This window comes from Triturus cristatus, chromosome 5_2 (assembly GCF_964204655.1).
Source record: "Triturus cristatus chromosome 5_2, aTriCri1.1, whole genome shotgun sequence".
NCBI lineage: Eukaryota > Metazoa > Chordata > Amphibia > Caudata > Salamandridae > Triturus > Triturus cristatus.
Window position 1 is genome coordinate 251446489 of NC_140588.1, and position 25722 is coordinate 251472210.

The following is a 25722-nucleotide window of genomic DNA, read 5'->3' on the forward strand; positions in this document are numbered from 1 at the left end:
ACATTATTGTTTGCAACAGACAGATACACGCTACATTAGAAATCCCCACAAAGAAAAAGGAACACGTTATGCAAAATAGCCCTTTAAACGTGCCTCACGCCCACAAGTGAATTACTGGGTGGAGAACTTCATCAAGAAAAGCTAAACATGTGCCAACCGCCTACGAGTTCATCCTTGCGTTCTAGAAAAGACAAGCAGAGCGCAATGGTATTAAAACTGCGCCCGCTCGTCTAAACGCAATTCGCTTCATTTCCCGTTCCTGGTACTCACCCGTCTCCAGACCTGCTCCAGTGTCCTTCTGGCTCTCTAGACGAAGGTGTTCCGGCTCTTTGGTGTTCCCCTGAAGCGATTCCTCCGGCTCCTCTTCCGGTGTCCGATGCCCTGCAATAGAAAAAGAAAGAGTTTGAACCTGCTGCCTAGCAATGCAAAGAAACAGTTTGGTAGCATATTTGAAAGCTTCAAATACAGCGGTAAGACTGTTTATTACTTCCCGGATTGTAAGAGTGTTTATTACTAGGCCTGGGCTAAATTTCCGTTCCGCTCGCGGAAATTGCGATAATTTGACATTTTCGCGTTCCGCGGAGAGCACGAAAATGTCAAAATTTCCGCATTCCGTAGTTTAGCGATAATTTGGTTCTTGCTCGCGCTGTAAAATAATACATTCTCTCGCGCGCGCGATCGCGTTACCTGACTTCCCACGTTCGCCGACAAGTTTTCCCGATCTGGTCGCGTTCTCCACAAGATGTTGGATTGTTGGTAGCCATTTGCGCTGTCTCGCGACAGTTCGCGCCCACAGTAACGTCATGCGTCGCGCGATCACGTCTTTCTTCTCGCGATCATGCACCGTGAGAAGAGTGAAAACAAGATGGCCGCGCCCGCAAGCAACCGCATGGGTATGTTTGCGAGCCGCGAACACGCAGAAAATACCGCGAACGGGCGGGAAAAAAACTTCCGCATCTTCGCGATATTTCCGCGTGTTTGTGGAGATTTTAAACATTTTCGCGATAATTTGCGAAAGTCGCTTTCGCAAATTCCGCCCACCCCTATTTATTACTTCCCCAATTATTTCAAAGACTATAAAAGGGTGCTTGGCATCGGCAGCACTTTAAACAAAGAACTTTGCAGACTATTTTGGTATTTTTAAAGCGATAGTTCACAACTGGAAAAGTTTGGTCTTGACTATGTTTAAAGAGCGCTATTTGTTAACTCGTGATAAGCCACAAAGGAAAAAGAACATTGTTAACTCTTTGTAATCACAAAGAACTGTGGATTAACCTGTGTATTATTTGGTTACAGTTAAGAAGGATTGTGTTAGCCATTATACATGCAACTGTATGTTGTGTCCTCTTTTTTTGAGTTTTAAAGAAAGTTTATTGGATATAAGCATAAGATAAAACAGTAATACACTACAGTATATAATAATAATAAAAAATGTAACTATGTTGTATACAATAAATAAATAAGAAAAAGAGGGAAGAGAAGGAAGGGAGGGAAGGGAAAGGAAAGCAGAAAAACATATATCTCCTATATTAATACAGCTAAAACATCATTTAACAATATAACATATATGTCATACCTAGCTGACTACTACAAACTTAATTATATGTTGCAAAATAAAAGCATAATATAATAATAGTTAGTTAAAACTTAGTGATGTGACATCAACATTGCCTATCAAAAACATTTTTGGGGCCCTTGCCTGTCGCGGGTACTTGGGACTCCCACACAAGTGAGGCATCATTTTTACCGGGAGACCCGGGGGAACGCTGGGTGGTGGGAAATTTGAGTGAGCCCAGTGATGCCACAACTTTCTCACACAAAAATGCATGAAAAAAGTGATTTTTTCAGCTAAAATTGAGGTTTGCAGGGGATTCTGGGTACAGAAACGTTGGGGGATCCACGCAAGCCATACCTCCCTGGAAGCCCCCGGGTGTCTAGTTTACAGAAATGTATGGGTTTGGTAGGTTTCCCTAGATGGCCGCCGAACACGGGCCAAAAAGGCAGTTGACCCCCTTGCAAAACCAGATCGTTTTGACATAATTAGTTGTTTGTTTCTACAGCTTGAGAATTTCTGCACAATATTGCAAGGAAAATGTGACAGACATGTTGAGGTTTGCAGGACATTGTGGATAAAATAACTTTTTGGAATTCACAAGAGAGACATCACCATGAACTCCCATGGGTTTACGACAATATCTACAGTTGGTGGGTTACTCTTACATGGAACATACACCTTGGCAGAGAAACTAAAAAGACAAAGATTCCTGCACAGCCATCTATTCCTCAAACACACACACATACTGGTTGGATTTGGCACGAAGGCGAGTGATGGTTCAGTACATTAAATTTTATTAACAAGAGATTTCACAAAAATGAAATGCACTGTCAATAATTAAATGGACGAAAACTGAACCAATGACTCGCAGCTCATGAGCTGTAAAGCCATGCATGGTAAGGCACCAACCGCTGCTTTACAGGCCATTCACACACCTTTCATACGTGATACACAGAAGACCATTCACACCACCAGGCACAAAACCAACACATCACAACATTCACAAAAAGGGATAAGGTACCCCCTGCTTCAGGAAGACAAAAAAGTCAAATATTACTGCACAGCCATCTAATCCTAAAGCACACACACATACTGGTTGGATGGGGCACGATGGTGAGTAATGGTTCAGTATATACAATTGAATTAGCAAGTGATTTCACAAAAATTAAATGCACTATTAATAATTGAAAGGACGAGAAACTGAACCATTGACTCACAGCTCGTGAGCTTTAAAGCCACGACAAGGCATCAACCTCTTTACAGGTCATTCATACACCTTTCATACGTGTGACACATACAAAACATTCACGCCGCCAGCCGCGGGCCCATCACATTACAACACTCACACCAGCAGACAGCGCCATTCAAGGGCCCATCACTTCCACACGCCCACATTCCTGACACAGCAACTACACAAACTGATGGATTGCGTGGAGTGGCGCTCAGCTAGCAGTGTGTGTAGTGACCAGCAGCAAGTCACTACTCACACACCGCCAGCCGAGCACCAGTCCACACACACCACCAGCGAAGCGCCAGTGCACGCACACCGCCAGCCAAGTGCCAGTCCACGCACACCTCCAGCCAAGCACCAGTCCACGCGCACGTCCAGCTAAGCGCCACTCCAAGCACACCGCCAGCCAAGCACCACTCCATGCACACCACCAGCCAAGCGCCAGTCCACGCACACCACCAGCCAAGCGCCAGAACACATGCACCGCCAGCCATGCACCAGTCCATGCACACCTCCAGCCAAGCGCCAACCTACACACACCACCATCACATTTAGGATTTTATATACAAAAAAACTCAAACAAATTGCAAATAGATACAAATCTTCTAACACAAAATCTGAAACTAAATACATTGCACTAATGCCAACCTTGAAACAGAATAATTTGTTTAAACAATACAGACCAGGCAGGTCACTTTACCACTCATGGAAGCTCCCAAATTTCCTTTTGCGTGTGGTACGCTCTAAAACAAGCAGGCATACACAGCCCAGGGTTAGACGGACACCCGGGACAGAAATAATGAGACTCCTTCCGCTTATCTCTTCGCCAACAGACTCTACATCTCCTAGTGGGAAAATCTTTTGAAGGTGTGGGAGGGATGTAATCAGGAAAGTGGTGATCTTTCAATCGAGCCACATCCTCCACCACTCCAAATCTAGGAACAATTGCCTGTTCCACAACAACAAGGCTAGCTATCACAGAGTGCTGAAACTGAAGAAATGTCAACTTTGACGCAGGAGAACAATCCTTGAACACAATAAAAGTATTGAAATTTGCTAATTCGAAGAAATGGATGGCCAACTTCTTATACCAAACATAATCCTTCTGAATAGCAGAGTAAGGTTCCAACCTCTGATCTACTCTGTCAATACCACCCATGTGCTTATTGTAGTCTAGAATGCACACAGGTTTGCACACTTCAGCAACCTGACCCCAAACAGCCACAGGTGAAGTACTCTCATCATGGATGGTAGTCAGCATGTACACATCCCTCCTGTCCACAAATGTTACAGCTAGTAGTTCATCACTACACAAGGAACTGCACTGCCCCCTCTGAAGTTTCTTGCAAACAAGCTCTTTCGGATAACCTTTACGGTTAGAGCGGATTGTGCCACATGCAAAAGTGTCCACTTTATATAATTCCTTAAATAATTGCACAGCAGTATAGAAGTTATCAAGGTACAAATGGTGGCCTCTGTTAAACAGTCTTCTAGCAAGATCCCACACAATTTTCTCTGAAACTCGAAAAGTGGACGGACAACCTGGGGGGTCAATAGTAGAATCTCTACCAGTGTACACACAAAAATTAAAAACATATCCTATCCTACTCTCAGACAACATATCCAGCTTAATTCTATAGCGTGCCCTCTTGCTAGCGATGTACTGCCTAAAAACCAAACGGCCCTTGAACAAGACCAAAGACTCATCAATATATATTTCTTTCCCTGGAATATAGATCTCAGAAATTCGATCTACAAAGTGATCAAGAAAGGGCCGAATCTTAAACAGGCGGTCACAGTCAGGGTGATCTCATGGCAACGCCATAGAATTATCAACAACATGCAGCATACGTAGCAAAAGTAAATACCGATTACGAGTCATAACTGCAGGAAATATGGCAGTTGCCAACAAGGGGCTAGTAGACCAAAATATGAAGCCAAGGGTGGCTTCCTTACCACACCCATCAATAAAGTCAAACCCAAAAACTTCCTAATCTCTTCCAGATATGTGGGAGTCCACTGGGTAGCTCTAGACTGGGGCCTAAGTTTGTCACTGTTGTCCCTCAAAAACTGTTCAGCATACAAATTCGTCTGCTCAACAATCTCACCCAAAAATACATCATCCATAAACAACTGAAAAAACTGTATAGGCAAAAAGTGTTCACAATCCACTCTACACCCTGCATCACCGCTAAAGGCAGGCAACACCGGCTGCACCATGTTTGGATCAACCCAAAGTCCAGCACTTCCAGTAGGAAGCCTAGCAGCCTCAGACAGCAATCCAGATGCCTCTTGCACCATTGGCACAGCAGTTTCCTCCTCTAAGACAGGCACTTCATCCGCACTGAGAGTTGCTTCATCCACACCAAGAGTACCTTCATCTGAACTGAGAGTACCTTCATCATCCGATGATTCCATGTGGAGAGAAAACTCACTGCCAGAATCTTCCCCTCCCTCCTCTCCCTCAGATGCACTGTCAGTCTCATAATCATGCTCAGAGGAAGATTCAAGAAGCATACCAACCACCTGTTGAGCAGTCATTCTACGGCTAGCCATAATGCTTATTAATAAAGGTAACTTGTCAAACAAGTCAACAACAACAAACACTTTGTAAAATAAGTATTAAACAAAAAGCACCTTTATCAAAAACAAATATATACTCAAAAACAATACCACTCACTTGCAAGAGGCAGCTAAACTACTCACCACCACCTACTCTACACAGACACAGTATGGATCAACAATATCCCACTAAAAAAGAAAGAGAAAAGAAATTACACATAAGACTATGCAAAAGACATCGCAAAGAATTTCGTGCTCAAACCACTAAATCTGCTGCTATTATGACATCACTTACAAAAAATTCATTCAAACATTACAATATTACTCATTTGGAGTAAATACAACAAAAAAAAATTCTTACCAAAAAAATGCAACTACACAAAACTGCAGAACAACCACTGTTAAAACCGGAAACAGGAATCAAAAGCTTTAGACTAGAATAAAAAGGAGAAAAAAACATTAATGTCACATATGCATATAATGCTCTAGACCATCACGTACTGCGCAAAATGTATTGCTTGAACCTCCCACTTTCAAGAAGGAAAGATCCATGGCCCAATCCTTCACAGGTAACGCGGCGAGAATCTGGAGCTCAGCCTCAGCTCCGGACCACCCCCTCTTTCGAGTCCTTCAAAACTGACCTCAAAGTTCTCCTCCTGCAAATACACTTCCAAACTCAATTCACACCCTCTCTATTGTCTGAAGGAAGTCTTTACATTATAGGAAATTCTGTTCTCCATGCCTATAGAAGTGCCTTCCCAGTGTGTTCCTGTGTTTTGAGTGTCTGCCATTTATTGCACTTTTATACCTCTTCTTGTACTTTGTACTCTTTTGTAACTTGCACACATGTCACTTTTCCTCTTGTAACGTATTGTTTGCTACCTCTTGTATTTTGTTTGCTTTTGATACATGCACAATTACCATCATTGCCTCATGTAACGTAACGTTTGCTCTTGTTTTCTGAGTGTCTGCCATTTATTGCAGTATTTTACCTCTACTTGTATTTTGTAATCTTTTGTAACATGCACACATCACTTTTTCCTCTTGTAACATATCTTCTGCTACCTCTTTGATTTTGTTTGCACTTTAAAATATTAAAAAAATAATGTGGCCATAAGGGGAGCGACCCTTGCCTAAGGGGCCACTCCCACAAACAACCCCAAACCTAAAAAAATAAAAAATAAACCCTGGTGCTAGTGGCCATTCCTGCTGCACGATCGTGCAGCAGGAATGCATAAAAGAGACATTGGGGGCAGAGGCGTAGCTAGAGCTTGTGGCGACCGGGGCTATCTCTCAGATTGCCGCCCCTTGGGAGAGGGGGGTTGCTGGAGAAAAAGGACGGCGACCACTTGAAAGAGGTCCGAGAGACACGTAGTATCACCGCTAATAGTTACCTCGATCATGCAAGTTACATGCACATATATGACACAGTCCAAGGCTACACAGTTGAATACACCGGTGACTGGCAGTACAAAAGAGAACACACAGACTGCTTGATCTATCTGGGGACTCAGAAAAACCGCATGTGACATCCATCAGAGAGCTGCGTGAATGCTTACCTGGTAATCCCCTCCGCACAATGCAAACATGCACATACATTACACTGTTCAGGGATCCATCATCTACAGCTGACATTAAATGACCATTCATCATGGTCCTCCCATTAAAGCAGTGCACTTTGTGATCTGCATGGTACATGTTCTTTGCAGCAGGCACATTAACCCTCTGTGGTACCTTTCCAGGAGTCAACCCTTCCACTAGACAAAACTCCATCTCTCTCTAGGAAGAACATTAATCACCAACGTTATCATGACATTTTTATTGTTTCTGAAAATAGCTGGAGGCCAGGAAGGAGGCAGCAAGTTTTTTTCAAACCATAATATACTTGCAAACACTACGCACCCACCCGACATAGGCACCCCGTGAGGTCACACCGTTCGCATCGCCCTAACCTGCTCAAGGTTCATGTGACCTCAGTGACAGAGTCACAGCGACTGGATCACTGTTGCTCTAGGGTGTGCTGCTTCGTAGGCCTGCCCACAAGACTGGAGATAAACTTCAGTATGGATTGTGGTGGACAGGCCTTCAAGGTTAACCTACAATTGACACCACTGGGGTACACCTGAGTGTGCTAAGACATCAAGCCTTCTAAGGTCTAGTGGGGCCTTCTAAGTTCTAGCATGGGAATGTGCTCCCTCAGTACAGTGGTCTGGTAGACTGGTCATGAAGGCTGAACCTGGTTCCCCAGTTCCAAATTCGACAGCTCTGGCCATAGTGCCACATCCTCTCCCCCAATGAACACCATACTTCCCCACTGAGAGAAACTCACACTGCCATCAGCTATATCCTAATTGTGCCCGCTATAAACACTTGGATGTGGCTCAATTCAAATTATGCACTTGATAAGAGTAATATGCTGCCAAAAAAAAAGCAACCACTCATAGGGAATGCAAGATTAAGTAAAGCATGTGAAATGTAAGCAGAAACAACATGGTTACCTTAACGATCTCTCACTCACTATTCAGAAATCAGCGAGTGGTTTTACCTGAAAAGTTATGGACATGACTAGAGGGCCCTGAAGGGAACCGTTTCAATGTCCATTGCTTATATCCTTACAAAAAAGTAAGCAGTATGGTATAAAAAGACCACATCCATAAACACAGAGCCATGGTACACATTGTGTTTTCCAATCCACCCATCAACCACCTGGGAACAACAATGCTGTTCAAAGAAAGACGAGAAATGAAAGTAGCGCTTCACTGGCAAACTCTGTAACGTGATGCTGATGTATTTGGATGTAAATAAAAAACAATCTGGCCACTTTTCAACCCCTCTGTCTTGCTTTATTTAGTGATGTATTTATTTTTCTTATTTAAAACCTTCTATTTCTCTCCATCCTGCTGCACTTTGGCATTTATATAAGGTGCACAGTCAAAGAGTGCACACGAATAAATACACCGCTATTGAATTCCGAGTCCCGAGCCAAACAATAACAATTTCGTGCCGTTAAAACTCAAATCCCTCCTCCCCAGCCCCAAAACTCACCTCTTTCTTCTCCGTGGCGCAGGAAGCAAATGGCTTCCTGCGCCACGGAGAACAAAGGGGAAACCTCCAATGATGTCAGCGCGGCTCGCGCACTGACGTCATTGATGACGCGGGGTGGGGGGCGGGGGGGGAGGCAGTGGAAGGTCTTCCCCTGCCTTCCCAGTAAAAAAAGAAAGATTGACCACTCACGGGGGAGCGCCAGCGCTTCCCCCGTGGGTGGGTGTCATGACGAGCTGGACTCGTCATGGGCACATCGCAACTGTGCTCCATGACGAGTCCAGCTCGTCATGGGCACAGAACGGGTTAAGCACGGGTGCTGTGCACATGGCAGATTTCAGGGCATCAAAAGCTTTCTGGCAGGCATCAGTCCAGTTCACTTTCGTGGGCTGCTTCCTGGAAGTCAGCTCTGTCACGGGTGTAACAATGGTGCCATACAAATCTCCTGTAATACCTGTGAGTCCTAAAAAGGCTCTCACCTCTGTCTGAGTCTTGGGGGGTTCCCAAGCCAGAATGGTATCAATCTTTGGCTGTAGAGGTGCAACCTGGCCACTCCCCACCTGGTGTCCCAAGTATACCACTGAACCCTGCCCGATCTGACACTTGCTTGCCTTGATCGTGAGGCCAAAGAAGTGCCACTTAGGAGGGATATCTGCACCACCCAGAGGTGGTGCAGATGTTCCTCCCAAGTGGCACTGAACACTGCAATGTCATCCAGGTAGATAGCGCTGAAGTCCTCCAGCCCAACCAACACCTGATTGACCAGCCTCTGAAAGGTGGCAGGGGCATTCTTCACCCCAAAGGGCATCACCCAGAATTGGTAGTGCCCATCTGGTGTGGAGAGTGCTGACCTCTCTCTTGCCCCATCATTTAAGGCGATCTGCCAATACCCAGACATTAATTCAAATGTATTGAGGTTCCGGGCAGCCCCCAACCGCTCTGGAGATGGGGTACGCATCAGTCCTGGTGACTCAATTGAACCCTCGGCAGTCCACACAGAACCGGAGTTCTGGCGTGACACCAAGTGTGGCAGCCTACGGGACCAAGACCACTGGGCTGGCCCAAGGGCTGTTTGAGGGCTCTTTCACCCCTAGCTCTAACATCTTGGAGACCTCCACCTTAATGCACGCCCTGACCCTGACAGTCACTCTGTAAATATTATGTTTCACTGGAGGACTGTCCCCAGTGTCCACATCATAGACGCACCACTGAGTGACACCGGGGATCAGGGAGAACAGATCAGAAAACTGTCCCAACAGTTGGCGGCAATCACTCTGCTGTTCAGGGGTCAGGGCGGGACAGAGGTTCACACCATCCACTGACCCATCTTGCTCCTGTGCAGACAGGAGGTCAAGAAGAGGGTCAGTCTATTCTTCCATCCCAGCATCTGTTGCTAGGAGCAAGCCCACTTCGGACCTCTCCAAGTAGGACTTCAGGCGGTTCACATGCAGCACCCGCAAAGGGTTCCTATGAGACTGCAAGTTCACCAAGTAGGTGACGTTGCTCTTGCGCTCCACCACCTTAAATGGTTCAGTCCACTTATACTTGAGTGCACAAGGCTCCCCTGGGGCCATGACCCAAACCTTTTGTCCAGGCTGAAACTTTATTGGAGTGGCATTCTGATCATACCAGTGTTTTATTTTCTCCTGGCTGGCTTCCAGGTTTGCATGAGCGAGTTGCCTGAAGTGCTTAGTCTGGTTTCTGAAGGCCAGCATGTAGCTGTATGCATCCAGGGGAGGTTTACTGGGAGCTTTCTCCCAGCCTTCTTTCACCAGTCTTAGAGGTCCTCTTACAGGATGCCCATACAGGAACTCAAAGGGACGGAACTCTAAGGACTTTTGAGGTACCTCTCTGTAAGCAAACAAAAGGCATGGTAAGAGGATGTCCCACTTAAACCTCATGGGTTCACCAAGACCCATAATCATGCCCTTCAGTGTCCAGTTGAATCACTCAACCAGTCCATTACCTTGGGTTGGTAAGGAGTGGTGAACTTGTATATAACACCGCACTCCTGCCACAGGGATTGCATATACTTCGATATGAAGTTGGTATCACAGTCAGACACCACCTCTCTGGGGAACCCCACATGGGAGAAAATCCCCATCAATGCACAACCTACCATGGGGGCTGTCACAGTCTGGAGAGGGATGGCTTCCTGGTACTGGGTGGCATGGTCCACCAAGACCAGGATGAATCTGTTGCCCATGGCTGTCTTGGGATCCAGAGGTGCTACAATGTCAATACCTACCATCTCAAAGGGGGTGCTGACCACAGGGGAAGGTTGGAGAGAAGCCTTACACTTCATCCCACTCTTGCAACTTGCCTGGCAAGACCTACAATGAGTATCAGAGTGCTTGTGCATCTGGGGCCAGTAAAAGTGGGAGACAAGCCTTATAAAGGTCTTGTCTTGCCCCAAATGTCCTGCCAAAGGCACATCATGAGCCAGACCCAGTAGAAAGGATCTGAAGCACTGTGGTACCACCAGCACATGGGCTGACCCAGGCTCAGCAACCTTAGGCTCACTATACAGGAGACCATTCTCCCAGTATATCCAATGTGATCCAGACTGATCACCTGCTGCCTGGTTTGAAGCCTGCTGCCGCAAACCAATAAGAGAAGGGTACATCTGCTGCTCCTGGCAAAATTCTTCCCTGGAGGGGCCTCCTTCCTGCTGCCAATCGGTAAGCTCGGGCAGTTCCCACCGTTCAGCCACTTGTTCCCCTGTAGGCTCCAGGGTATCCCCCTCAAGGTTTACCGCCTCCTGGACTGTGGGAGCTTCAGGGGCCGGCTTCCTGCACCCCCTGCCTTTTCTCTTTCTGGCAGGAACCTGGGCTACTTTTTCAGGCTCCAGGTCCTCTTGAATGGCATTACCGGCTGCCATGGACCGAGTGGTCACACACACCCACTTAGGCAGACCCAACATCTCTAAGTGAGACCTCCACTCCACCTTCACCCAAGGGGAGATCTCCAAATCATTGCCTAGCAGACAGTCAACAGGCATGGCTGGCCTCACAGCTACTTTCAAGGTACCCGAGACCCCCGTCAAAGGGAACCTGTGCCACTTTGCAGAGGCACTCTGAATTGTCAGCGGCAACTACTGGGTAGAATGCTTTAGGGACCACCTGCAATCCAGACACCAGTCAACAACTGACAGCTGTCACACTGGCTCCGGTGTCTCTCAGAGCCTCCACTTTATGGCCATGGATGGTCACCCACTGCCTGTATTTCTTAGTGTTATCAGGCAGATGAGCTCTTGGGACCATCTCAATGTATCCTAAAGAGACCAGGGACATCTCTGCGGGACCCCACCTAACTTGGGCACCCGACTCCTCCCACAAGGCTACACTAGCCATCTCCCGGGGCGATGCACCAGTGGGTGCGGTGGTAACCGGTTTGGGACACTTAGGATCCCCCTGAAAGTGGTCCACCTGACCACAAATAAAACAGGTCTTGGGACCCCTCTGAAAACAGTGAAAAGCCTTACTTGTCAGGACACATGGTTTCTTCTCAGTGGGAGGCTGGGAACCCTTACCTTGGTTCCCTTGGGAATTACTTTGGAGCCCTTTTTGGAACTCCTTCTGTTTACCCTTGTTCCCACCACTCTTCGGCTGGGGACCCCACCCACCTTTGGTGGAGTCTCCTACATGAACCTTTTGGACCCTGGTGCTGACCCAACGGTCCGCCTCCACAGCAAGCGCTCTGGGATCAGTCACCTTACTGTCAATCAAGTGCTGGTTTAGCCCAGGAAAACAATTATCTGAAAAGTGCTCCCATGGAACCAAATCATAGAGCCCCTGTAAATCATTCACCTTGCTATCCTTCACCCAATCTTCCAATGCTCTGAAAAATAGGACACATACTCCCCCCAGGTACTTGACTCCAGCTTCCTACGGATTCTGAATTTCTGCCTATAAAGCTCTGGGGTCAACCAATACCTAGCTACCAAGGCTTCTATCATGGGAGCATATGACATCTGATCCTCAGAGGGCAAAGCTAGCAATGTCTCCCTTCCTTCACTGAAAAAGCGGCCCCACAAACCTGCTCCCCAATCACAAATGCAAGTCCAGGATCCTCAACACTGACCACCAATGTTAGAAATGGGGGTCTTTAGTTTGCAGAGGTAGGTACATTTGTCCAAATAGGGACCCTTGCTTCTAGTCAGGGTAAGGGGGATGCACTCCTAAAATAACCCCTCCTCACCCCATTGGTAGCTTGGCACGAGCAGACAGGCTTATCTCAGAGGCAGTGTGTTAAGAATTTGTGAACACATACAGTACTACAGTGAACACTACAAATGGACACCACACCAGTGTAGAAAAAATAGTAAATCTTTATCTAAACCAACAAGAACAAATACGATAAAAATCCAACATACAATACTCTTGAAAAATAGTACTTGTGCAAATTAACCTTTAAATTGCAGGAAAATCAATAAAAATAGTTCTTCCGACTCGATAGCTCCTCCTGGGGCTACCGTGATACTCAATATGACAGAGTCTAACAATTCTAGCCGACCGTGTCAATACGGGCTAGCTAAAGCGTCAACAGACTCAGACACAGTACCTTTCTTGTTGCGACCAACACATCAGTGCGAGTCGGTCGGGGCAAACATCACAGTCGCGTCCTCACGATTAGTTGCAGGCAGCGGCTTGTTGACGGAGTCTGTGATATCAGGGCTTGCGTTGAAGGGTGAGACGGTGCTCGCTGTGGTACTGGCACGTCACGATGCGCCAATGGAGCCAGTCGATGTTCAGGTCGGGCAGGGACGGAGCCGGTGACGTCGTTGCAGTGTGTAGGGAAACGTTGTGGAGTGCAGTGTCCACAGGACATGGTGCAAGCAGCGGTTCTTTGAAGAAGTCGGTGAGACCAGGGTTGCATTGCGAGGCAAAACATTGCTCTCAGCGGTGCTTTCAGGACTCGAAATCCATGGACTCGATAACGAAGTCGGTTACCCTTTTTTTCTGCGACGATGATCAGAGATTCTGTATACAGACATGGTGAGTTCTTTGCTGTTCCTGAGCCCTCTAGAACAGAGGGAAAGCTCAGTTCAAGCCCCTGGAGATTTTTTCCTAAAGCAGGGGGATTAAGCAAGCAGCAAAGTCCTTTTCTCATTTCCTTGGCAGCAAGTAACCCCTTCAGGCCAACCCGAGACAGCAAACAGCACAGCGGCAGTATTCCTCCTCAGCTTCTCCAGCTCTTCTCTTTGGCAAAGGTTCCTCTTGATTTCCCAGAAGTGATCTAAAAGTCTGGGGTCTGGGCCCCTCTTTTCATACACACAAATCCTTTGTTCTCTGAAGGCAGAGAGTGTCTGTACCCAGCCAAAACCAGTTCTGTCCTCACTGGTGCAGCATCCTGGCAGGAGGTGGAGACAGCATTGTTGAAGGCAGACCAGGCCCATTCAGGTGAAAGGAAATCTCCTCCTCCTACTCTAAATGCAGCACAAGTCTAATAAGTCCAGCCCTGACTCATCAGACTTCTGGAGCCACTGACCCCAGCCCCTGTCATCCAAAACCCATGCAATACACAAACCTAGCAGAGGCGCACTGGATGGTTAGGCAAGAAAATACCTACTTTCTAAAAGTGGTATTTTCAAACACAGAATGTAAAAATCACCCTCTGTAAAAGATGAATTTTAAAATTCTGAGTTCCGGCATACTAAACTTTATTTTTCTACCTTGTTCCCAGGGCCAGTTATGTTTATAAGATTTTATAAACAAACTCCTCATTATGTCCTATGGGAATAGGTAGCCTTGCAATAGTGAAAAACGAAATCGGCAGTATTTCACTATTAGGACATGCCACATACATCAGGGCATGTCCTACCTTTCACATACAATGCACCCTGCCCACAGGGGTACCTTGGATCTAGCTTAGGGGTGATTAATATGTAGAAAAGGGAAGGTTTAAGGACTGGCAAGTGTGTGCACTTGCCAAGTCGACATGGCTGTTCCAGACTGCACACAAGCTCTGCAATGGCAGGACAGAGTTACATTTTACATTCTGCTTCTGGGTGGCACAATCAGTGCTGCGGCCCACTAGCAGCATTTGATTTACAGGCCCTGGGCACACACAGTGCACTATACTAGGGACTGACAAGTAAATCAAATATGCTAATCATGGAATCCCTAATCCATGACAACAATTTACAAAGGGAGCACTTACACTTTAACACTGAACAGCAGTAGCGAAGTGCTCAAAGCATCTACACAAGCAAAACAGAGTCCAACATACAGAAAAAAACACAGGAGGCAAAGGCAAAAAATGCAGAGGAGGCTCACGCCAATGGTGCCAGGTCTAACAGTATGCTTGCACATAAATCCAGCTATACCTTGTTTTTTCTGTGTGGAATAGAGATAGCACCGGACCCAGATTTACTGAGGAGAAATTTGCCTGTGGATCCTCATTCGGAATAAAGTAATGGCGATGACATGGCACTGCTGCAGTGAGGTTACAAACAATTCCCATGTTGGGCTACATCAGATCTGTCTCTTTCATTAGTTTGATAATACATCTCATGTCCCAACCAAAATTAAACAATTGAACAGAAATCTGTAGCATCGAAAAGCCCTTTCTTTTAACAGTAATTGCTATTTAGACTGAAGCACAATAGACATTAGAATGGGAAACGCTCTTCCGTTTGGCCTGTATGTGCCAATTATAGTCAAGGAGATCACACAGGCCAGTATTTTATGTTGAGATATTTCTCTTGCACGCTGTAATCCAGCTGTTATGGCTGTTCATCTGATCTCCCTATTTTCATGTATTTACACACTTGTTGCTAGCCAACCCTGCCAAGTCTCTGCCCACCTTGCCCTGCTCGCTGTGTGCTCTCCATGTTTGGTACTGCTCATCAAACCCACCGCTCTGTTGTTCTTTCAGTGGCTGGATGTCATGGCGGGGGAGAAATTGATCAGATTTTCTCATTGCCTTGCCTTTGGGATTACTGCTTCCCTTTCCAGCTCCCTGCAGGATTGTGATTTGAGTTCACTATATGAGAGGAGAACGGCTGGCTGTCCTGGGGCAGCATCAGTCATTTGCTTTGTTTTACTCTAATGACCTCCTGGTATCTACATTGTGAGCTATATTCTGCATAAGCATTGAGAGGTCAACAGGCTGTGAAACATGTGTCTGCTCTGCAGATGGGTTGCCTCCACTTTGGTGCATTTTACTGCAGCCAGCTAGTGTTTACTCCCTGAAAGTTACACATTGATGTAGACTGACCAGAGAAGCAGTAATGGCACAAAGACAGGACTCTGAAGTTTTAAAGGTTTGGCTACTTCGGCTAGGGTGCATCTGAAGACTTCTTCAGGCTGCTTTACATTTCCTTCAATGACCCTTGCCACTGATAGGATGGTAAATGCTGTAACCCTGCCAGGATTAGAGGTCATACATGGGAGCATTCAGGGCAGGACTGTAAGTGTAACATCATAAAATAAATGCATATATATTAAAAGACTTGTATAAAGCCGCAGAAATAGGCAGTGACATGCACACTATTTACATTTCCTCTTTGATTCAGACTCATTTCATTTCATTCCCTCCCCTATTAGGAGGCTGTGGGATTGCCTTCTGACAGCAGTGGCTGGAAGTTGCAGTCCTCCTGTTTGCCACTGTCCGCAGTTGTTATTATGTCATTCAGGCTGAGAGCACTATATCTCCAGGAAGCCCTGTTGAATCTTACTCTGAAGTTTTTAATCATGATTGATATCTCAGTTTGAAAGTGCACGGCTGCACCAGCTGAGGAGGGGGGCCGAGCTTGTCAGTCAGTCAGTGACTCAGCAATAAGTGTTTCTGCTGGCTGATCAGGATGGGTTGTGGTAGCAAAACTCGGTAATCAATAGCTTTACCATTTAATTTGAATGATCAAATAAAGAGCCCATTTGCAAGCATGTAGGTCCTCTGCTGCCGGTCGGTTGCAGAGATTCATTCTTTAGAAGCACTTTTGAAAGATGAGCTAATGCAGCCGCAAGAGGTAATTGGCCAATAATAATATATTGAGATGCACCGATAGTATTCAGCCAGCGCTGCAGCAACATTGCAGCCTTGTCAGGCTATATTATCTTAATTTGGGCCTTCTACCTGGGCATCATCGCCTGCCATCAGCCGTCTATTATTGATCCTTCCATCCTGCACCTTTAGAGGCTCTGTCCACTTTATTGATGCTCTGTCTATTTTATCTGTGCTGAATTCCCTTTGCGATAAAGTGGTCCGCTGCTGCCAGGGTGTCCACCCGACTATAAGGCTCTTGCAGTCTCCATATCTCAGCAATCAAGAGGTTGACTATCACAACTATCCCCACACCTAATTTCAGCTACTCTGAGTTTAAACATGCACTCCTCCACCTGATCATGGAGCTCTGCGAAATTCAGCAGAGTTTCTCTGTAACTCTGTGGAATTCCGAGTCACATCAAAATGTAGTATATCCAAAAACACCACCAAATAAATTGACACCAGAAACAGTTGCAGGAATAACACCCGTAATTGAAGACATGCTGAGGAAAGGGACATTGAGGTAATTGGTTGGAAGTCCATGCAACTCTCCGATTATGAGTTTACAGAAGCCCAATGGTAAATTTTGGATTGTGCAGGATCACCAAATAATTTGTAGTATTGTTGTTCCATGTTGTCCCGTGGTACCGAAGCCAACCACCTTAATTTTCCAAGTCCTGTGAAATGCAGAATGGTTCACAGTTATCAATCATTGTCAGGTTTTCTTCTCAGTTCCATTGCAGGAGGTCAGCCAGTATTTTTTCTCTTTTATCTTTCAGCAGAGAGTTTTGGAATGGTGCTGAGCTCCACAAGGTTATACAGAGAGTCCTTCCGTCTTTACCCATATCTTGAAAAATAATTTGGAGTCATTGCAGATGCACTACAATTCAGATCTTGTGCAATATATAGAAGACCTACTTGTGGCATCAGAAATATGAGAAGCTTGCAAACAGGATACGATTGCCATTTGAAAGTCATCTAGCAGAGAATGGATATAAAGTGTCCCCAGGAAAATTGCACTATTGTCAAAAAGAAGTTCAGTATCTGGGACACAACATTGAGAAAGGAGCAATGAAAGTGTCACCAGATGGTGGAAGCACTTTTGTAGATGAATCCACCCCGAACACAGAGAGAAGTCAGGATACTTAACTTTTCCTTAGTGGCTGAGCATTTACTGAGGTTGTCACCCAAAGATGTGCCTGATCCGCTTCCATGGGACAACGATTGCTTGAAAGCGGTACTAGAGCTGAGAGAAAGTCTTTGTCATGCCCTACACTTAGAATGCCTGATTACAGTAAAATGTTCACATTGTTTTGCAGTGAGAGGGAGGGCTGCACTCTCTCTGTGTTTTCTCAGTGCTTACTCAGATACATGGAGATGCTAAAAACTTGTGGATTACTTCTCGACAACTCTTGACCCTGCCCGGCTGCCTTAAAGCAGTCACCGCTGTGGGAGTAAGTATCGGGAGGAGTGATAGCATAATGATGGGACACCCTTTAACTCTAATGAGCCCACACTCTATAAAAATACTGCTTACCCAAGCAAAAAACTACTACATGACTCACAATAGACTTACCAACTACAAACAGCAGGTATTGGCTGCTGACAGCGTGAGTCTAAAATGTTGCCAGATTTTTAATCCATCTACTTTGTTGCCTATAAATGACAATGCTTGTGATGAATTTGAAAATGATTGCCTAAATGTCACAGATTCATGCACAAAGCCAAGACCCGACATTAAAGATAAACCTTTGAATGAGCTTGATTATTTAATATTTGTTGATGGCTCATGTTTGAGAAACATTGAAGAAATTCCTAGATCAGTTTATGCTGTCTGCAAAATCAATGATATTGTGGAAGCTGCATTGGGTCGAGGGACTACATTAGTACAAGTTGCAGAATTATTGCCCTTACAAGTGCTTGCATATTGACGGCCCAATTAAGAATGACTATGTTTACAGATGGTCAGTATGGCTTTGGTGTTGTCCATGGCTCTGGACAATTGTGTTAATAGAAAGGAGCCTTGACCTCTTCTGGTATGCCATTATTCAATGGCTACCTTGTAATGAACCTTTTAGAGGCATTCCAGTTGCCTACTGAGGTTGCAGTTGAGTAAATGTGCAGCTCATGAAAGCAGCAATGGTTACATTGCAGTTTGGAACAAGTATGCTGAAGAAGTTGTGCTGTGTTGTGCACTGGTGGCCTGCACTTTTGACAGAGATTCCGCATGTAAATCTGAGAAGGACACTGGCTTTTCTATGTTGATGTCGGTGGCTGACACATGGGAAGAATTGAAAAGAGTACAAGAAAATGTCTCAGAAGCAGTACAGCAGGGTTGGATCAGATCAGGTTATGAGAAAAATGAAAACAACATATGGATGTCAGCTGATGGATGATCACTATTGCCTGACAGTTTGTTCTTTTGAATGACCCAACATTTTCATTGACAGATACATTTAGGGAGAGATGCCATGGTAAGACACTTTAAACAGAATTGGTTTAATCCCAGATTTAGGATGCTTGCAGAATAATTGTGCCATCGCTGTGTTACATTTCAACAAATAAATTTAGGGAAGAGAACACCCATCACACTCGCGTAGGGAGATCAGGTGCTCCTTTCAACCAAATGCAGATGGACTTTATCGGAATGCCTGTTTGTAGTGGATTGAGATATGTCCTTGTCAACGTTTCCATTTTCCTGTATTGGGTGAAATTCTACCCAACCAGAAAAAATGACAGTCACGCTGTAACCAAACTGCTATTGCGTGATTTGATACCCAGTGTTAAACCCAGGATCCCTGATTGGTTAAGGTAGGTACCTTAGGCCAATTAGGGACCCTCGTTTCCATGTCAGGGAAAGGAAGAACACCGTCTCAGATAGGCCCCGCTCACCCCCTTGGTAGCTTGACACGAGCAGTCAGGCTTATCTTCAAAGTAAATGCGTAAAGTATTTGCAACCACGCTCATAGCAACCCAATGATGACACCACAAATGGACTCCATCCAGAAGAGTTTCATAAAAACGAGTATAAATTTATATAAAAAGATATACGTTAAGACTCTACAATATAAATCCAACATATGCGTATTTGTAATATTCTTCCTGGCCGGTTGTTATGTCTGGCTATATTAATGAGCACTTCTAAACGTTCCACTGAAGTCCTACTGCAATGCTATGCAGTTCGTAATGCTAGAATCAGGTACTTTGCAATGTAAAAACAATGCAGTTCGTTATGCGAGAATCATGCACTTTGCAATGTAACAATAATGCAATGCGTAACGCAACAATCTGGTACTTCGTTATGCAGAAATAATGCAAGGTGTAATGCAAGGTGTAATACGACAATCAGGTAGTTTGTTATGCAGCAATAATGCAATGTGTCATACGACAATCAGGTAGTTTGTTATGCAGCAATAATGCAGTGTGTAATATGACAATCAGATAGTTCGTTATGCAGCAATAATGCAATGCACAATAAACTAATCAAGTGGTTCGTTATGCAGCAATAATGCAATGCGTAATACACTCCAGTACCGATCACAGTGACCTAGGAGGTCTCTACGCCACTCATGCTGACTGACAGTCAGCCTCTGTCAACAGTTGACCCCACACGGGTATGGTGTAACAAAAAGTGCAGCCCCGCACTCCGGCCCCGGTACTGGCACTCCATTGGCAAGTATAGGCCGCAATACGAGCTGAAGCAAAGGCTCGCCCTGCAGGAATGGGAGAGGCCGAGAGCATCTCCCTCTGAGCTCGCACCCCGCCCCAAGCGTCAACACACGTTACCTGGGGGTAAAAAATCACTCTCCTCTCCTCTTCCAGCGACTTGGGCCTCCGATGCAATCTTTGTGAATCCCGGGCAATAGGACTCGGGCCCTCCCTCAACGAGGTTGGTTCAAGGTCCCGCTCTGGCAACTGCGGGCTGGCGGCTCAGCTCCTCCGGGGCTGCCCGACTGGGCCGGTGATGCTACGAAGATCTCAGGCTGCAACAGGGCACACGTACACAGCGTCGCTGAGACTCCCTTGAGCTTCGGGTGGACGACCACAGGGCACTTCTCATGAAGGTCTCAGGCTGCACGAAGCACACGCACACAACATCCCTGAGACTCACTTGGACTCCTGGTGTGCATGTTAACAAGGCAATCCTCGCGAAGGTCTCAGACTGCACAAAGCACACGCACACAACATCGCTGAGACTCACTTGGGCTCCGGGTCTTCACGATAACAAGGCAATCCTCATGAAGGTCTCAGGCTGCACAAAACACCTGCACACAGCGTCGCTGAGACTCACTTGAACTCCGGTGCACACGTAACAGGATAATCCTTACGAAGGGCTCGGGCTGCATAAAGCACACGCACACAGCGTCTCTGAGACTCGCTTGGACTCCAGGTGCCCACGATTACAGGGTACTTCTTTCGAGGGTCTCAAGGTGCAAAAAGCACACGCACACAGCGTCGCTGAGACTCACTTGGACTGAGGGTGTGCACGTTAACAAGGCAATCCTCACGAAGGTCTCTTCAGTTGTTTTTTCCTTGGCAAAGGTTCCTCTTGACCACGAAGTAGCTTCAGTTGTGTTCAAACTTGATCAATCCATTTCTCCAAAGTTCAGGGGCTTCAACTCTCATAGTTATGACCCTAAATGTCTTTGAAGTCTTTGTGTTCAGGGGGGCACTGACCCCTGTTCAAACCATTTCTGGGTGCCTCCCTGCCAGTGACACCTTCTTCCTTTGATTAGTGGGGGTCTGGATATTCAATCACCCAGCAGGAGATGGGACCAGTGTTTTATGGCAGCAACCCAGGCCTCTTCACCTCTAGGGGCTACTCCTCCCCCTACACTCCAGATGCAGGTCAGCCTGTTGCTGTCTCACCTCCTCCCCTGGGTCAAAACATTCCCCAGATCCTATCACTTTCAAATCCAGACAGTCAATCCACAACCAGGCAGAATATATCCACTGGAATATATATAAAGGACAGAAAGTGCTAAAGGACTGAAAATAAATATTTTTAGTTTTAAGAAGATTTACGTAGGCCCAAGGTGCTGGAAGAAGAGTATTGATAACATTTTTGAAGAGCACAGAGTATGACTAAATTTTCCCATATGAAGATTTGAATTTAAAGACATTTTGGATAAAAAAGGAGACTATTTGAACAAAACATTTGCAAAACGATTTGGAGAAACTCTGAATTGATTGTTGATCTATTGCTGTATATGTTGCATAAAAGATATAACTACAGACAAATGTGTTGACTTAAAATAGATGTAAGATTATTATGTTACTATTTCCTTAATAACAGTATTAACGTTTATAACAGTATCTATAGTTTTTTTAATGGCCGATAAAGAAGTTAGGTCTACTAATGGAACTACAACATTTGCACTCATAACAGATGAGAAGCAATTAAAATCATGATTTGCAAGCTACAGGAGAGATGATTACAAAAGTAACATTTATTCCAGGTTATGTAAGAATACATACAAGCCATGGATACAAAGGACTGTTATGCCTGCGCCCACTTACCTTCATCAGCAGCAGTAGAGGTTATATACCACCACATTCCATTGTCATACTCTGTTACATGTAGAATATTACTTAAATCTGTATATAGATGCGAGCACATTGAATATTTTTATTCAAACCATGACCTAATACTCACTTAAGTACCACCAGTGGAAACCCTGAATTTACACACAAAAGGAATTGATACAGCTTGGTATAATTTTAGAATGTCTATACCCATAGATAGTGTTAATGTTTATCAAAACAATCTAAATTGTTTAATGAGACCTTTAGAAAAAATATTTATTATGGCATAAGAGGGAAGGAACACTAGCATTTCACATAGTAAGAATAAAGAAAATGATGTGTTTAAAAATGTTTTGAAGAAAAATAGATTAATCCAAAAAGAAAATTATTTACCCAAAGATGAAATTAGACAGAAGATAGAAAGGGAAAATGTGTGTTTACAAAAGAAGAACACACAGTTGAACCAGACATGTGGAAATCAATAGTTGAGAACACATATTCCAATTAATGGGAGGGAAGGAAATTGCAATTCTAAGGGGCATATTATCAAGAACGGCGATAATGGGCTTGATAATATGCCCTTGAGAATTCCAATAGAAGCCTATGTTCACACCAGAAAATGGGCTTCTATTGGAATTCACAAGGGCATATCATCAAGCCCATTATCGCCGCTTTAGCAGCAGTTTCCTGCCGCTAAATCGTGATAATTTTAACGCTGTTCTTGATAATATGTCCCCAGGAATTTATTTTGTTTGTGAAAAAGATGCTTACTCACAGTTACGTGCTGATTGCGAGGGTATTTTCTATCTAGGTATATTTTTTCCTAAGATGTATCATGCATACAATATAGATGCATTAACAATGGTACCATCACACAGACATACCCGTAGTGCAGAAGATGTAACTCAGTTAGTGGAAGACATTTTTGGTGCAATAATGCTACCAGTAAGAGTCATACTGAATGATAAAAGGAATAGAAAACGATCAACAGTTGTCATCAAGCTGGAAACTAGTTATTTTCGAGCCGTATTATTTGTAAACACTGAATTAGTAGCAATTAGTTCCATGGTTTTGCAAAACAGATTAGCATTAGACATTTTACTCACCAAGAAAGGCAGAGTCTCCAAGTTGCTGAAAATTCATCATTGCTGTTACTACATATCAGATAAAATGCAAGTAAATTCAAGAATTTGAAAAGAACATTTTTGATCCAAAATCTGTGCTTTGTCAACTAGAAACAGCCAGCATTTTAGAAACTTTGGGAAGGGAATACACACAAATGGAAGCTGGTTTGCAACTGTAGTAGGGGGAATCCTTAAAGGTTTTTCAATGCCAATATTATTTATAGGGCTTTGTTTGCTACATCTACTTGCATTATTGAAAGGCTTTAGATACTGCATTAACAGAAGGAAGAGCAGGAAAATGATTAAAAGGATAGAAAAAGAACTAGCATTAAATGATTGTCTTAATGATGAATATAGAAAATCTTTGCAATTGAAAAGTTTGAAAAGAAAAAGACAAGACTCAACTGATGATGAGAGTGGCCTCTGAGCGGAATTTCATGCAAAAGTGTGATGGTTAAGTTTATCATCAGATGGGAGATTTGAGAGAGATGAATAAAAATGGAAAATTATATGTGCAACTTTAACATGATTTTTTTTTAACTGAATTAAGGTTTAAAAATGTACAAAATTCGGTAAGAAGTCATACTTATTGGTACTAGGCCTCAAAATGTTTAAATGCAGCTTTGCTTTAACGACTCACCAGAGAAGTACTGAAATCTGCATGAAAACTGTTTAAAAGTTTACCTTTCCGTGACTATGCCTTTTGATGAAAAGCTTCTCATAACCCTGCAAAATAATTGTGAATAATAGTAACATTTTAAAATATTTCCTAAAGAAACTTAATTGATAAATAAAGTAATAGAGAATACTCACACACAAATGTAAAACTTGAATAGAAATGTTAACCTTTTTAACATATTTTTCCAAAAATTATTATAAGGAAGGACGTGGTGCTAAATAGATTCTCATTCTAGCTGATGTTTCTGCTTTACATAGCTCATTGTTCAGCTAACATACAATTTATTTATCAGAAGTTTGTAAATGTAGTCATCATTGTGGGAAAGAAGGTCTGTATCAAAGGGCTTTGTATGCAGTCACAAGTGCAAATATTTTTCACATTTCACAATAACTGCCTGTAGTTCATTGTTTAATACGTGGGAAAGGAAGAGGAGAGCCTGTTCTCAGAAGACCCTCAAAAGCCTATTGGACAATAGGAGAAGAAGAGGCAACAAGGAATGTAACATTTCATTCCAACTGTTTATATTAGTGCATGTTTCTAGAGATTAATTTTATGTCTGTAAATCCTTTTTCTGATACGTTTGTCCAGTCGCCTTTTTCCCTCTTCCATACCTGCTTCCAAGGCTGAATGCTGAAGGCTTAATGCTGAATGCAGAAAGCTGATTTGTAATTTTTGAACCTATTGCTGCCTGTAGTTTGCTGCTGGTACTGCATGATTATTTGCTTTATTTGTTTGAGACTCTATTGATTTTCATAAACTTCCCTTTATGGGAAGTCCTGCTGATACTGATTGATTGCATTTGAGCTTTATACTCTATCTCACTCTTCCTCTCAAACTTGAACTCTTTATGTATTCTGACTATTAACATTTTCACCCTATTCTTAGAACGGGGATTCTTTCCTTTATGGAATGCACTTGCTGCTTTATGATACGAGTTATGATTTTGATCAAGCATGCTTTATATCAATTCTGTTGATTGATTGAGATAGTGAACTAATTGAATAAAGAGAAAGATTTTACTAAACATTTAATGGAAATAAAAACCATTGAAACTAATTCAAACTTTTATTATTAACTTAACAAAACTTAGTATTACGATTTGTGAGTATGATTCATGTGATGACTAGCCCCTGATTCTCATAAACGGTGGCCAAGATCCACAGCACAGTTGAGAGAATAATAAATATTAGGAAAAGGTGAGCAAGGATCAGCGCTGACGTGAGACAATAAACCATAAATATTTTAAATTGAATCTTGCTTCATCAGATTAATAAGTATAACGTATCAGCTTAAGTAAAGAGAGTCTGGTACAGTCATATATCTGACTCAGTGGCAGTCTGGTGAAGTGATTTGTTTTACATTTACAATGGAGAATGCCTTTCTCTGTCTTACAGTGTCACACATCAATCTGGATGTATTTTGAATATTCCTTTTTACTTTTAGAGTTATGGAAGTTGTGATTTTTTTTCTAAACTTGGATAAGTAACATTTGTTGTAAAAACACCCCAGTGCAACTTATATTTAAACCAAGGAACATATTTACAAGAGCTTTCCACCACCAGAACATCACTTTTTGTAACGTTTTGGTGGCGATAAGCCCTTTGCCTTATTCACAAGACAGCATTAAGCCACTTAACGTGGCCTAACGCCGCCTTGTGAATAAGGCCCCCTTTCACGTAGCACTTAGCGTGAAAGAGGCAGGCAATGGGTGTTGCAGTGGGTGTTCTGCGGCAACACCTATTGCTTTTGGATATCCCCCCTTATTTACAAGGGTGGCATATATATGGGGCATATTATTATAATACCACAGGGCAAACAAGTTTTCCCCAAGGAACTGGTTACTACATTCAATTCACAAAAATGGTCCTCAAGGAATTGTTTCATTCTATTCGAAGAATTAATGGTCACACAAATGATCCTGTTGCAAATTGCTCATAAAATCAAATACAAGCGCATTGAAGTATAAAAAAATGTATTGTACTTTACCACATTTAATACATTAACTCCAATAATG